The sequence below is a fragment of the Chelonoidis abingdonii genome, chromosome 1 (assembly GCF_003597395.2).
Source record: "Chelonoidis abingdonii isolate Lonesome George chromosome 1, CheloAbing_2.0, whole genome shotgun sequence".
In the NCBI taxonomy this organism is placed as follows: domain Eukaryota; kingdom Metazoa; phylum Chordata; order Testudines; family Testudinidae; genus Chelonoidis; species Chelonoidis abingdonii.
Genome location: NC_133769.1, coordinates 158,735,946 through 158,752,155, shown reverse-complemented (window position 1 = coordinate 158,752,155; position 16,210 = coordinate 158,735,946).

Here is a 16,210-nt window from a genome sequence, read left to right as displayed (position 1 = left end):
CTGTTTAGGTTCGCCACACCTTTGACGGCATCGGCAGTAACACGTCATTGCTAGGTTGAGCAATTTCACTTCCAGTCATGTATCGTGGGGCTTCCAGTAGCTGCCCAGCCAGCCATCATGAAAGAGCGCACCCTGAGACATTTCCTGATTCCTTGTACGGCAGAAGGATATCTTGCAAACGGGGCGCAACCAGTGACGTCAATCAGAAACGAAGCATCAGAGCAACCTGCCATGCTGCCTGCGAGTGGGAAATCCTGAATAGAGTTGCTCCAGCTAGGAATTGGCCTGGAGGCGCCACCTAGCTAGGAGTAACACCTGGGACGACGGGAGTTTGGGTGAAACTAAGAGCACAGTGTCCCAAGCTTAAGGCTGGGGGGACTGTTTTGTTTCCTTTATGGTGATCACTTCATTAGTACTTACTAAACCAGACCTAAACTGTCGAGGCAGTTGTAGCCTTGTCTGCGTCGTTGCGCGGCTACAAGGAACAACAGGAGGACTGATGGCTACGAACGGGTGCATTCATCTGGCCCTTAACTTGGCCTTCGACGGCCCATTTCAGGGGTTCATGTTTTGGAAGGGCCTTTTGTGGCCCATGGCGCCAGCACCTTCCCTCTATCTGCCTCCACCCCTTCCGCCTGTGGCAATATGAATAGACTCGTCAGCCGTGGCAGGTATAACGAGATAGACACCATCACCCATCTTCCAAAGCCATTGATACTACCACCATATATCCATCCCTGTAACAAAGCCCAGCCCACAACCTCTCCGAGAGATCCACAAGTGTATGACATGCCATAAATTAATGGTGGCTAAGCTCGATAACATGGCTATTGGCGGTCAAGGGTAAAAGAATGTGTCCCTCCCTAGCCTCTGTTCATCAGAGGATGGAGATGGATGGCAGGAGAGAGATCACTTGATCATTGCCTGTTAGCTTCACTCCCTCTGGGGCACCTGGCAATGGCCACTGTTGGTAGACAGATACTAGGCTAGATGCAGGGCCAGCTCCAGGCCCCAGCGCGCCAAGCGTGTGCTTGGGGTGGCATGCTGCGGGGGGTGCTCTGCCGGTTGTCAGGAGGGCAGCAGGTGGCTCCGGTGGACCTCCCGCAGGCGTCCCTGCGGAGGGTCCGCTGGTCCCGCGGTTCCGGTGAAGCATCCGCAGGCACCCCTGTGGGAGGTCCATCAGAGCCACGGGACCGGCGAACCCTCCACAGGACACCTGCGGGAGGTCCACTGGAGCCGCGGGACCGACGAGCGGCAGAGTGCCCCCCGTGGCGTGCCTCCGTGCTTGGGGCGGCGAAATGGCTACAGCCGGCCCTGGCTAGATGGACCTTTGGTCTGACCCGGTACGGCTGTTCTTATGTTATGTTCTTAACCATTCCACTTAGAAAATGTCAAAATGAAACCTCTTTGTTTTTTTCTGATTTTTTTTTTTTTAACTGAGACAATTTGGCAAATTTAGCATGGAGTCATGAAGTGTTTTGGTTGACCTGACTGCATTTTTTTTTGTTGTTGTCAGAAAAATTTCACCCAGCTCTACCCAGAAGTCCTCACTGCCTCTCTCTTGCTCTATGCATTAGACCAGATAGAGTCCTTACTGCATAGGCATTTAATAAGCAAAATTGTTACTTTAGAAATCTTGCCCTCCAGAGCTGTCAACATGTCACATGTTTGGGGTGGCTGCATCTGCTTATCCTAAGCAGATATTCTGGGATTGTTTCAATGTCCCACCCAAATGGGATATACTTCAAGGGACATCCTTGTCAAAACTGGAGGTGTCCCACTAGGGCAGGGTACTACTTACCCCTAAGTCAGCACAGGGTGGCTACCCCAAAAAACCTTCAGTGGCAGCACTGCTTCCTGCTGTGGTGCTGAGATGATGCTCTGTACTTTGTCATTGCTCAGTAACTATCACTGGATCCCTCACACAGAAATACTTCCACCTTCACACAGTATGATGAAAATCTTAACTGGGACTCCTGGTCACACCTTCCATGCAGGGAAGTACAGCAAGAGACTTGCACTGTGCCACCTCATGCTAACTTGGGGCAGGAGAACTGAATTAAATGGATCTGGAAATCTCACAGGAAAGACCCATAGGGCCCAGTTCAAGTTATCAGCACAGTCTGTTCACAGACCTATGTTCAGAATTTCCCCCTCCTCACCCCATGAGCTATTGCCTGCAAAGATTATCCTTGCTAGAGGAGGAGCAGTCTGCGCCAGACCTGGTGGGTTGACCTGCGGTGTACATGCTACATCCCTACAGTGTGTGACCACTATAGGCTTGTGCAGAGCTGGGAATGTGTGCAAAGATTATGCCTCCTGGCCCACTGGGCATCAGCTTTACAGACACACATGAATTAGGCCTTCTTTTGGCAGATGTGTGAGTTTTGGATAGTTTGGAAAAGAATCTCAGGCAAGCATCTAGACTTTTGGCTCTTTAGCTAATCCAGACCTGGGGAGGTTTCATTGACACATGACCCATGCTTGTACTATCCTCCTCCGCCAGGCGTCACAGCGAGCCAGGGGTCCTTTGAATGCCCAATAGACCTCCTATGACCATATCACATTAAACTCAATGCCATGAATCGCAAGTTCAAAGCTAGTCTAATTGCAAGAAAGGTTTCTGACCATGTTTTGTATTTTGGTGAGCTGAGAGCAAGAGGAGGCAATTCATTTATTTAGGGTTGCTAACATTTGGCTCTGAACAAACTCTGTTCATCCCATGAAAACCCTTCCGGGTTGCTTCTTGCTATACCCAGGAGTGCACAATTTCCTTTGATTTACTTTGTTCTGTTCACAATCACTTCCCTCCTCCCCAATTTAAATTACCTGGCGGTAGTGAAAGTGTCGTGTGATTTAACCATCAAGTCATGCTGCTTTGGCTCATCACTTTACACATGGGCACTGGCCAAAGGGCCAGAGTCTCCACTGATGAAAATTAGCACAGCTCCATTAACTTCAATGGAATTGCACAAATAGCCACCAGCAGAAGTATCATGTTTCAGCGCCTAGCATTTGGGAGATCTAGGTTCAAGCCCTTGCTCTGCCACACGCTTTCTGGCTGACCTTCTCTGTGCCTCAGTTCCTTTAATAGCACTGTCCTGTCTCCCAGGGGTGCTGTGAGGATAAATACATTAACGACTGTTAGGTGCTCAGATACTAGACAGTAATGGGGACTATATAAGCAACTTAGATAGACAGAAAAATCTGGATCCAGATTTCAAAATCCCTGAAAGAGCTGAGTGTTTGGAGCTAGGGTTTTGGTTTAGCCTATTACAGAGCTAGTGGGGACAGCCACTGGTGGCCAAACTTTCCAAAGAGCAGTTTTCAAAACCTGGTCAGAAGTGTCCCAGTAGTCGATGCTAAGCTCGGTTGAAAATCTGGTCCCAATCTGGCTGAGCACTCAAAAAAAAAAAAGAGGAGGCGGGCAGAGCTCTCTTCAAAATGTAACGCTAAACTTGTCTCCTCAAAGCAGGGGGTGGGCTGAGTTTAGGGTTTTGACTTGGCCCAGAGCCCCAAGGAACTTTTACAACTAGACTGGACCAAACTCTAGGAACTAAACTGCATGGAACAATCCTGCACTGACAGGATTGGAGATGGGCTGGATGATCTAATGGGTCATCCCCATCCCTAGTTTCTGTGACCAGCATTATCTAACTGGCATGTTCATTTGCAATGAAAACTCCAGGGTAAGTCACAGGGTTGTGAAATCAGGGGTGCTGGAACAATGTGTACATTGGGGATGCTGAGAGGCATGAACCCAACTGTAAACCCTCTATATGATGGAAACCATTTCAAGCCCGGGGGTGCAGCAGCATCCCCAGCACCCCACGTTCTGATTTTTATCTGAATGTATGGTTTTAACTTAGTGATGTCAATCAGCGTAGCTCTTTAATGGGAGCTCTGCTGAATTGCACCAGCTTCAGATCTGACCCTAGCAACTGCAATATTGGCATCATTGGGCTTCTTTTCTCCTCTCTCTTCCTTTCCCCTCCCAATGCACTGGCTTCTGGGCTGCCTTTTGAAATTGACATTGTGCCATGACTTGAGCAGCCCAGGAACATGTTGTTGATTGAATGCACTGGGTACACTTTGGCAAGCACAGCGAAGTGTTGGAGTGACCTCATTCATCAGAGGGCATTTCATTCCATTTTGCTGATGATCTACACATGCTTAGAACTCTTCTTCACTTTACAAGGGGAACAAAAAGGATTTTTCTGCTCTTGAGTTTCCCTTCTCTGTTAACCTCTCTCTCCCTCCTTCTCCTGGACTTCTAAAAAAAATCATGATTTTTGGCCATTATTTTTGAACGTTTGGTGCTGGCAAGACTGGGACCATTTTCCCTGTGGGGGTGTGCTGGCTTTGGGGCTGCTTTGTACTGTTGGAGCAGCCCCATTCCAGCATATAGAAGAGGCTGGGCTGGACGCAAAACCTGCTCAACACTTCACATGATAAGACCTTGTTTACAGCTGTTTATAACTTTGCCAAACTGTAACCGTTTCTGCTGAAATTTTCCATGCTGGGCATCTGCCTCAGGCTGAATAGGTCTGGAAAATTTCAGCCAAAATGGTTTAGCTTTTCTGAGAAAGAGCCTAGGGGAAAATATGTCGTTTTTGTCTATGTTAAAAAATTATTGAGACTTCTTTTTAAAATGTTCTTGCTCCCCAGCCCCCCGCCCCACACCTGCTTTGAAATTTGGCAGTGGCGTGGCATATGCACAAAGCAGCTGAGTTAAGATTGCACATCATTCACATGCAACCATGCACATGAGTTAAGAATGCAACCATCATTCTGGCATTTCCTAGCTTTTGAGTGCTTGACTTTGCAGTCTTAACTATGTTCTTTTAGTGGGTTTGGGTATAGTATCATTGAAGCCAAAAGCTGAATTCCAGCTCAGTTCATACTGAATCAGTGCAGCGTGAGCTGTAACCTCTGATCCTGGTGCAGTTCATCTAAATTCGATCAGAGAGGTTACAATGTAAAGGAGTGAGAAGGGCGACTAGGTTCAATATTCACAGGTCCTTAGTCTCCTCTGTCGTGCACCTTGTATTACTGTTTATACATAGGGTAAACAGATGTCCCAATTTTGGTTTTTTTTTTCTTATATAGGCTCCTATTACCCCCCACCCCCATCCCGATTTTTCACATTTGCTGTCTGGTCACCCTATTTATACATGTGCAAGGTGAGTGCAAGGTGAACATAAAACATTACCAGCCAGAATTCTCCACTCGCTTAGAGCAGTGGTCATGTTTTACACTCATTTCCTTGAATAGGAGGAAATGACTAAACAAAGTGCAAAAGCAGTGAAGAATCAGGCTGTAAGGGCCAGAGGCTGGGGTAGCGATGAACTACACAGAGCAGAGCCAAGGGGATGGAGTGGAAAGGTGGCTTAAAGCTCACGTGTGCTTTCCTCCCACCTTGCTGTGGTTTCTGTGCAGGGTTGGTGGCCCCCTTCCTGACCGTTGCTCTATCTTATGCTGGTTGCAAAGGAGCTGAAGCTGGTTGCAAGGAGCTGAAGCCACAGCCAAAAATCGGTATGGCTTGGGGGCATCTTAGCCATGGCCTCTTTCCTCTGACCACACTTTCTTTTCCCGCAATACTGACAGCAGAGACGGGTTATGCATAACAGACTGTACAGTGACTCAATGTTACTGCAGAATCACCTGTGCACTGAGGTGATCCTCCGAGGCAGTTAAACCAGCTATTGAGCCTAAGGCTGCAAATTTTGATTGTCTGTATTCTTAGAGATTTCCTCACATGACATAATCTTTAATTAAAAAATAATCATTAATTCCTGGAGACTCCAGGCCACTCCTGGAGGGTTGGCCACTCTAATTGCTCTGGATTGCACAGCTGCTGGTGGTGTAAAGGAGACACACCTCACTAGTGATCCTGGGCCTGCTTTTTGCTAAGCAAGTCTTAAGAGAAAACAAAAGAGGGAAAAATAAATAGAAGAAAGTGAAAGCATAATAGCAGCTAACAGGAGAACTCATGCTGTGCAGTAACTGATGCTCATTGCTGTAGCGTAGTAAGCAGTCCCTTCTGTGACTGCAAAATCCAGGCCAGGATTTAGGTGCTCCTGAAAGCACAAGTGTGTTAGTCTGTTTTGGAGACAGAGTGCTAGAGAGACCCATAGGATCTGCCTGTGTCCAGCAGTCTCCATTCCCTTTATGTTCATTGCAACCCAGTCCTGTGCCTTCTCTGCTCAGGGGATGCTGCCAGAGATAGTACGAGAGAGGGGGATATTAAACTGTAATGTATATTTGTTCTTCTTTCCAATGAGACACCTGTCCCTAAACAGCACATCAAGGTTGCAGGCTCTTTGAGGCTTCCATAAAGGGCTCCTTGGTTTGTTGGTATTTATAACACTTGCCTCCCTTGCACCATGCCAGCTTGGAGAGGTCAGCTATCTGCTGAACAAAGGGAAACAATGCCACTGGAAGAACAGGGTGTTCTGCTCTTTCAATTTACATGTTGCAAGTGGCCTCCCAGCTGTCAGCAGATCTGCCAATACATCACTTGTGTACGGAGGGCTCTGAAGAATTGTGAGGGAATGCCCAGGACAGCAAGCATCAGGCAAGTGAGGCTGTAACTTGTAGTGCACACTCTGTGAAGTCACACCTCTTTCTAGCAGTACAGGCTAAACTTCGATTTACTGAAGCTCCTGTTCTCCAGTCTCTAGGCTTTTAACCAGTTCTCTTCCCTGGAGTTACTCACAGAACTCTTAAGTAGAACTGTCCAGGAGGTTAGGATACTCAGGGGAGGCGGGGGTAAAAGTCAGGGGCAGGGTGATGGGTTTGGGGCACCACTCATCGCTGGCTCAGACTCCTCTGTTCCACAGCACATACCTAGAGTCTCACAGTCCAGCTCTGCAAATCCAGCTGTTCCATCTGCCTTCAGAACATAAGTCTTAGTTGGGTGGATCTTCTAAGCTCTGCAGGACTGAAACAAAGCTCCTGTGGTGCTCTTAAAACTTTGCAGGAGTGGGACCGCAGAGGAGCTATGAATCAATTTGCCCTTAAGTGAAAATTCTCTCAAGCAAACTCATAGACTCAAAGGTCAGAAGGGACCAGTATGATCATCTAGTCCAGGGGTCTCAAACAGGCAGCTCCGCATGCGGACTGTGGAGCTCTTCCCTGCGGCCCACCAAGCTCCCTCCCTTCGAAGCGTTTTCAGTTGCTCTTGATGAGAGTACAGATGTATCAGATACCACACAGTGTGCAGTGTTCATTAGCAGTGTGGAGTGCAATTTGAATATAATTGAAGAATTGCTAGACTTATTGCCACTGAAGGGTACGACAACGGAACGTGACATATTTCAAGGACTGGAAGAGTGCATTGAAAAACCTGCACTGCCATGGAACAAACTCATATCTTTGGCTACGGACGGCGCGCCATCAATGTGCTCTGAAAATATTGGTGTGGTTGGATTATTGAAGACCAAACTGAACAGCCTCAATATACCAGGAATTAGTTTCATCAGTATACATTGTATTTTGCACCAAGAAGCCTTGTGTAGTAAAAGTCTACAAATGAAGGAAGTTATAGATGTAGTTAAAAGTGTTAATTTTATATGTGCACGAGGGCTGAATCACAGACAGTTCACTTCTTTTCTAGCAAATATGGACAGCAAATATGGGGAACATCTGAGGCTACATCTTCACTACTCGCCGTATCGGCGGGTAGCAATCGATTGCTCGGGAATCGATATATCGTGTCTCATCTAGACGCAATATATCGATCCCCGAATGCACTTATATTGATTCGGGAACTTCACCAAGCCCAACGGAGTTGTGGAATCAACAGAGGGAGCTGCGGACATCGATCCCGCGCCGTGAGGATGGTGAGTAATTCGATCTTAGATACTTCGATTTCAGCTACGTTATTCACGTAGCTGAAGTGGTGTATCTAAGATCGATTTTCCCCCATAGTGTAGACCAGCCCTGAGCTGCATCATGGAAATATTTTGAAGCGTTTTTTTGCACTTAGAGAGAAGATAGATTCCTTCATAAAAATGAAAAACAAGGAAGTTTCACAGCTTGCTGTTTCCACTTTTATCTGCACCCTTGCTTTTCTAACAGATGAACTGATCATCTGAATGCACTGAACTTGAAACTTCAGGGTAGAAAACAGGTGATAACACAGATGTATGACAGTGTTAAGTCATCCAAAGTCAAGCTTACTTTGGGGGGAAACAGCTGACTGCTGGCAATCTGGTTCATTTCTCAACTCTGAATTCCTTAGGAAAAGTTGAACCCAAATCCTTGACAGAATATGCAGAGATCATTTCTAACTTACACAAACAGTTTGATGTGTGGTTTAAAGATTTCAAGGCACCTGAACCACATTTTCAACTTTTTTCCACACCATTTGCTGTTGAAACTGACTATGTTGCAGAGGAAATGCAGATGGAGTTAGTGGCGCTTCAGTGTGGCACCATTTTGAAGCAGAAGTCTACAGATGTTGGAATTCCAGAATTCTACAGGTTTCTTTCACAAGGAAGATTTCTCATGTTATTCTGTGCTTCCGCAAGGATAATGGCAATGTATGGAAGTACATATATATGTGAACAGTTTTTCTCTTCCATGAAGATTAACAAATCTGTGTTAAGGTCAAGGCTCACTGATGAACATTTGAAAGCAACACTGAGATTGGTTTCATCTCAGAATATCAAACCTAATATTGATGCTCTGGTTGATGCAAAATGCTGCCAGCTAAGTGGCCAAAAATTAAATGACTGTCAAAATTAGCACTGACATTTCACATTACAGTTAAAGAAGTTAATAAAAAGGTTAATAAATTGACTTTTAATAGCATATTATATTTTAATACTATACATTATATTACTCTTTTTTTTTCTGCCTGCCTCCAGGCCCTTCCCGTATCACATTGGCGGCTCATAGTCATCCAATGATCAACCAATACTCTGAGGTCTTTTTCCTCCTCTGTTACTTCCAACTGATGTGTTCCCAATTTATAACCAAAATTCTTGTTATTAATCCCTAAATGCATAACCTTGCACTTTTCACTATTAAATTTCATCCTATTACTATTACTCCAGTTTACAAGGACATCCAGATCTTCCTGTATGATATCCCGGTCTTTATCTGTATTAGCAATATCTCCCAGCTTTGTGTCATCTGCAAACTTTATAGAACATTCCCACTTTTTGTGCCAAGGTCAGTAATAAAAAGATTAAATAAGATTGGCTCCCAAACCGATCCCTGAGGAACTCCACTAGTAACCTCCTCCAGCCTGACAGTTCACCCTTTCAGTATGACCCATTGAAGTCTCCCCTTTAACCAGTTCCTTATCCACCTTTCAATTTTCATATCGATCCCCATCTTTTCCAATTTAGCTAATAATTCGCCATGGGGAACCGTATCAATTGCCTTACTGAAATCGAGGTAAATATAGATCCACTGCGTTTTCTTTGTCTAAAAAATCTGTTACCTTCTCAAGGAAGGAATCAGGTTTGGTTTGGCATGATCTACCTTTTGTAAAACCATGTTGTATTTTGTCCTAATTACCACTGACCTCAGTAGCCTTAACTACTTTCTCCTTCAAATTTTTTTCCAAGACCTTGCATACTACAGATGTCAAACTAACAGGCCTATAGTTACTCGGATCACTTTTTTTCCCTTTCTTAAAAACAGGAACTATGTTAGCAATTCTCCAGTCGTACGGTACAACCCCTGAGTTTACTGATTCCTTAAAAATTCTTGCTAATGGCCTCAAAGAAGAAGGTGGGTTGAGGATCTCAGATGAGCTGGAATATGTACGTGCTAGGGAACCAGTTTGTACTAAGTTCTTATTATTAGCGGGAGGAGAAATAGATCATTTTGTTTTGCTAAACATAATTGAATCCCATTCTCCCTATGTCTGTTTTTTGCTTTCTTTTCCATTTTGGTCTAATATAGAAGGAAAGAGTCCAGGGGAATTATTCTAGGACATTTTGAATAACCTATATTCAGTGCCTGGTTTGCTCTGAAGTGATCTGTTGGTCTTTTTATATTACATTAGTAAATACTTGTGGACTTATATGAGCACAAACAATGGTGAGTTCAATTTTTCAGATGCATTTAAATAGTTCCTGTGTCTAAGTGGCTGATTTATAGGTGTAATAGTGTACTTAGCCATCTAGGGGCTATTATTTTCAGGCACAGTTTAGGTTATATAAGTCCCAGATTTTGTCCGCAAATTAGGCACTTTAAACAACGAAAGGACTTGGGCCCTAATTCAGCAAAACACTTAAGCAAGTGCTTAACTTTAAGGATATACCTTAAGTTCCATCGAAGTCAATGGGACTTAAGCACATGCATTAAGTGTTTTGTTGACTCAAGACTCAAATCGCATCTGCAATTATATGTACCTGAGAAATTGCACTTGTAATTATTTTTGTTTGCAAAATTGTTAGAAAAAGGGAAGCCTAGTTAAGGTTCACCTCTGATCAGAGCCAAAATAACCTAAACTGTGCCTGCAAATAATTGCGGGTGCAAAACTGTCCTTGCAATTATTTGTACCGTCAAATTGTGGCGGGGAGACCACTTTTGAATAATCTGTTCCTGAAAATCTAAATTCCTTGGGGAAGTTAGTGGTGGAAACTGAATTAACCCAGATCTCAGTGAAAAGAAAAGTCAGTGGTCGGGAAGTCTTAGCACTCTGATGTTCTGAGGGACTTCCCCTAAGTGGACACTTCTGTACCAAATGCTATTCTCTGCCTTTGTATCAGGGACCAACTGCTCCTCTGTGGCTATCCGATGACAGAACCCTGACTTGGGCTGCCAGAATATGAATGAGCACAGGTGGAGCGTTTAATGTTATAAGAAAAAAATCTGAAAGCAACACCTTGCCTTTCTCCAGCCTGTTTTGCAGCAGGTACAAACGCCCTGTAGGATACTGACCTTCTAATAGGTATTGGCTTATAAGGACCCAATCCATCAAAATGCTTAAATATATGCTTAACTTAGAATCCCATTGGACTGCTCATGTACTGAATGTTAAGCACATGTTTAAGTGCTTTGCTGGATCAGGGATCAGCTTCTGAAAGTCCTTCAAGAATATACCAGATAGAGTCAGTCAAAATTATTTATTTCAATTAATACTCATGAATTCACCCTTTTTTAAATTAGCAACTGATTCATGAACTGATCCTGACTCATGCCAATGTTCAGAAATATTTATCCAATAGTTAATGACGGCACAAACTGCCCCTTCCCCAGGAACAATTCAATTAAGTTCAAGAGACCAGGTGGATTTTAACCATTTATTGAAAACCACAATAGAACCCTAAGGAATGAACCTAGGCTACAGTACAGCATGTAAAATAAGCAATCTCACTCCCTGATTGGTGGTCCAGTGAGGCATAGCAGTTGCGGGCAGATGCAGTGGTGCTGGAACAATGGTTATAGTGGGGGTGCTGCAGGCGGAAACCATGTATTTGGGTTGTTGTTACTTCTTCAGCCAGCGGGTATGGCAGCACCCCTAGTTACAGTATCTATGGCAGATGAACCTTCCTCTCTGTCCCGTATCTGTCATCTTTCCACAATGAGATGCTCTTAAACCCTCCCCCTTATACGTTAAGTTACACATGCGCTTTGTGATGGCCATATGTCACATACACAGCTTGCCTAGACATCTCTAAGCACAGCTTTTCCTGATGCTAAACTCAAATATGTATTATGACATTAAGCAAAACGCATGCTACAATGGTGATGAGATGAACATTAAAACAAGACGGGGGAAAGTGTCACAGCCCCAGGATAGAGGAATGTCTAAGGACGCGGCCTTACTAAGTACTACTAGCTATTTGTGATGAATCAAGTCTGATCTGGGGTGCCATTTTGTAACAAATTATGGCTGCATCCTCTTACAGACACCAAGGGCACCAGTGGAGATCCAGCTCAGGACCTTCAACACCAAAAGCGTAGGCCTTTAAAGCAGCTAGCCCACCTGTGAGTAATGAGAAAGCTGTTATCGCTCCTGGAGCCAGCCACTAGAGGGAGCCATGATCAGACAGAGAAGGGTAGCCTACTGTATGTTTGTAGTGTGTGATTGGTCTCCTTAAGTCATGTGGTATTGTTTCTGCTGCTTGAATAGATGACTGAAACTTTAAAATGATCTTATCTTATCTTATCTTATATTGCCCAGGACCCCGTTTTGCCAGGAGCTGTACAAACACAGAACAAAAAGTCAGTCCCTTGGCCAGTGAGCTCATAATCTAAGTAAATGGTAGAAAATGAACAGGGAATCACAAATAATGCACTTCCTGGTATGAATAATCATTGGTGCACATCTGTGGTGCTTTAAAGGTGCATGCACATTTTCACAAACACTCAACAGCAACCCAAATTCTCATAAATTACAAACAATGAGACCACAAATAATACCAAATCAAACTTGCTATATTTATCCAGACACAAAAAGCTACAGATACTTCCAGTCTGAATTTCCTTTAGTTTAGATTTGGAGACCCACAAAACTAAAAAAAAGAGTAAAGTCTCTACAAGAGAGACTGTATATCTTTCCTTTGACAATCTGCACAGGATTTATCACAAAATGGCTACCTGTCTCTGCAGACAACTTAGTACTTAAAGTACTTGAAGGACATACAGTACTTAAAGATATAAAGGTGCAGCACACAAAGAGTAAAGTTACATGGATAAAGGCACCACAGAGCTCACTGCTTTTTTCAAGGTTGTATCATTTTTTTATGTTGTTGCTCCTGATGCCATTGTTCTTTACTCTCACCAGTGTCATATCAAAGCCAGGTAGTTGCAGACATAGGGGGCCTTGCAGGTTGGCTTCCTAGTGCAGGAGATATCAGTGACACAGTGTCTGGGTATATTCCATGTATGCTGACCAGACAACAAATGTGAAAAATCAAGATGGGGGGGGTGGGGGAATAGGAGCCTATATAAGAAAAAGACCCCAAAATTGGGACTGACCCTATAAAATCAGGACATCTGGTCACCCTAATTCCATGTGCTACTTGCTTTATTTACATACATACACCAGTCCTGGGACAGAGTGGTCACAAACAATATGCAGGGCAATCTCTTCTTCCAGGAATCCCAGTCCAACACCAGTGCCCAGTTCCCAGGAAGTCTCAGGTATTGACACTAATGAGCAACCAAACAGGGCCGGCTCCAGAGGTTTTGCGGCCCCAAGCAGCCAAAAAAAAAAAAAAAAAAAGCCGTGATCGCAATCTGTGACAATTTAGCGGGAGGTCCTTCGCTCTGAGTGGGAGTGAGGGACCCTCCGCTGAATTGCCGCCAAATCCTTGAAAGTGCTGCCCCACTCCCGAGTTGCTGGCCCAAGCACCTGCTTGATAAGCTGGTGCTTGGAGCCAGCCCTGCAACCAACATGAGAGAAGATTCTCCTGCTGCCCACACTGCTCCCTCTACACAGAACCTTTTATAACCAAAAACTAACAACACAAACATTCCTTCCAAGACCAAGAAGTTAGAAGACAATGTGTAACAGCGTGGCCTGGCAGAGCTGGGGGTAGGGACAGGTGAGCATGGCAGTTTCCCTGGGCACAAACTTCCAAGAGGCACTCTACCACTAGGCTACTTGGCTTTTGCATGGATTCACACACTCTGCTGATTGACCGGCAGAGGGGTTTTGTTTTTTTTTGCTCAGCTGCTCAGAGTGGGACAAAATGGCTATGACTGCTCCTGCCCCCTCTTGACATCTGCCATAACATAGTATTTAATCAGCCATCTGAGAAAAAGAGATGGGCCAGAACAAAACCCTGGATCCAGATACCTCCAAACATGGGTGCTGGAACTAGGAGTGCTGCTGCACCCCCTGGCTTGAAATGGTTTCCATTATATACAGGGTTTACAGTTTGGTTCAATGGCTCTCAGCACTCCCCCATACTAATTGTTCCAGGACTCCTGCCTCCAAACTTTAGAAAAACATAGCTTAGATATGAAACTTCTCCCTCTGCAGTAGAAAACCCATCACTTTGATGATGACATACATTGTTAGTTTGGCATGTAGAAAACAGGTACCCTTTTTGTGTGTATAGGGGCAAGGGGCAGAGAGAAGAAAGTACAGCTAAAGCACTGGGGAAGAAGGATAGGTAGGTCCCTGTTCACTGACATCTTTTTCTTCAGATGCTGGTTCTAACTGTGAGGGAAAATATCCTGTTCTGAGTTTACTGGTCATTAATTTTACTGAATTGCCTGATGTTATGGGACAATGTACAAACAGGGATGCATCAGTTTTCGCTGTGACCTTCGGAATCTTTCATACTTTGACCAAGTCCTTGCTAACTGTGCCCTTTGCTAAACGAAACAAACCTACACAGCACACCCAGCTCTTGCTCCTGGAAACTGTTCTTTTCTTTAGCTGTTGGTCTCTAGTGGCGGACAAAGGAAAAAATTGCTTCTGCCTTTACAAGCTGCAGACAAGCTTGCCGAGAGCGAAGCCTTGGAGGTGCAGTGTGCTGTTGGCAGGGGGAAAATGGAGCCTTTCCTATGGAGCTGCTTCTGCTTGTCACTAGATGGCGATAATGCACAATAATCTGAATACAAATACTCTGCGGAGCTACTAGACCCCAGCCAAAATAATTAACATTAAAAAGAAAAAAGAGCCTCTATTAATAAGTTAGGAAGAATTTAATGTGGGCCAATGGGTGCTCAACACTTTTGGAAATCAGACTCACTTACATGCTCAAATAGAGATTTAGGGGCCTAACTTTAGGCACCTACTTGTGAAAGTCTTGACCAGCATGTGAATGGACCCTTGTGTTATGCTGCAGTATTAGGATCAGTAAGATCTTCAAGGGAAGAGCACCCCCTGCTGAGTTACCCCAACACTATTTCATTCAGCACTTGCATTTTCATAGGAAGTCTCCCATTCAAATAATGGTCAGACGCCACATCTGCTTAACATACATAATACCTAAAAAGATCACAGTCCAAGGTAGTGAGGATACTGCCCTAAGATGCTCTTTGGCCAGGTTTAAAGTGATTTCTGCTGCATTTCCCATGTTGATGTTCTGTGCAGTGTAGATATAATAATATTTTGTCCTTTTCCATCTCAAAGCACTTTACAAACATTAATGAATTTAGACTAAAAACATCCGTGGAAGTTTCTGTGGATAAGACTATCCAGAGTTACAATGGTTCATGCTAACAAAAAGTATTCAGTGTGGCTAACTCTTGCAATTTTATCATGAGTCTCAATAGTCTGTGTTTTTCTTAAAGCCCAGCTCCTGGAGTCATGTGATTTGTGAGACTCTCAGCTTTCCATTTTAAAAAATGATGATTCTAGCCCTTGTGGTTTCAGAGAAAAGTTGAAAACATAACCCACGTGCACCTTAAGGACTCAGAAACCAGAAGGCAAAGAAAAGAAAGCCCAAATTTATTATTTTGTAAAAAATCTCTGACCTTAAAAAAAAATTATGCCCTTAGCTCTGATGGTGTAAACCCAGAGTAAAGCCGGGCAAGTAACCCTGAATTTGTAACTGAGAGCAGAATCTGGCACCTCACACACCAATCTCTGGCTATTTAAATAACAATAGTGTTTGTGCTGGTGTAGGTGCTGCAATTCTGCCCTGTGAATCCACTGCTGCTAGCAGCTGCTGTCTCCCCCTATCAATATCCTTTCCCCTGAGCTGGAAGGACGAAGGGATAATTTAGTCTTTATGCTAGTTTGGACTTTTGCTGATTACCAGCTGAGCCTGATTACACAGTCCATGTGGTCCTTCTGGGATACGGACTAGGCAGCACTGAGGAGACGCTGCGACTGCTGCTGAGACCATTTATTTCATTTTGGATTCTAAGATGAATCATTCTTTATCTCGCGTCCTCCCATGCATCCAGCCTCAAATGGTTAAGAGCCTTGGTTCTCATGAGTACTCTAAATTGGATTCTTGCAAGGCTGAAATGCAAAATTGCTGGCATAGATGTGACAGATCTGAACTCCTGTGACATCCGTGCCTTGGCATGACACTTAAGTGAGGTGAAGAACTTACTTTCAGATAGAGTTGGGCACAAGTGGCAAAGTCTAGATCCTAACTTTAGGGTGCTTGGATCAGGAAGACACAAAATTCAGGTCTGGTACTAGATTGGCACTTCCATGGAGTTCAGTGGCTTTGGCTTTGGGCTCATGGAAAGTTTAAAGTCTAAAGCCATGTCTATGCTACGCATCTTTTAGCAACACAGCTATGCTGCTACAGCTGTACCGTTAAAAGGT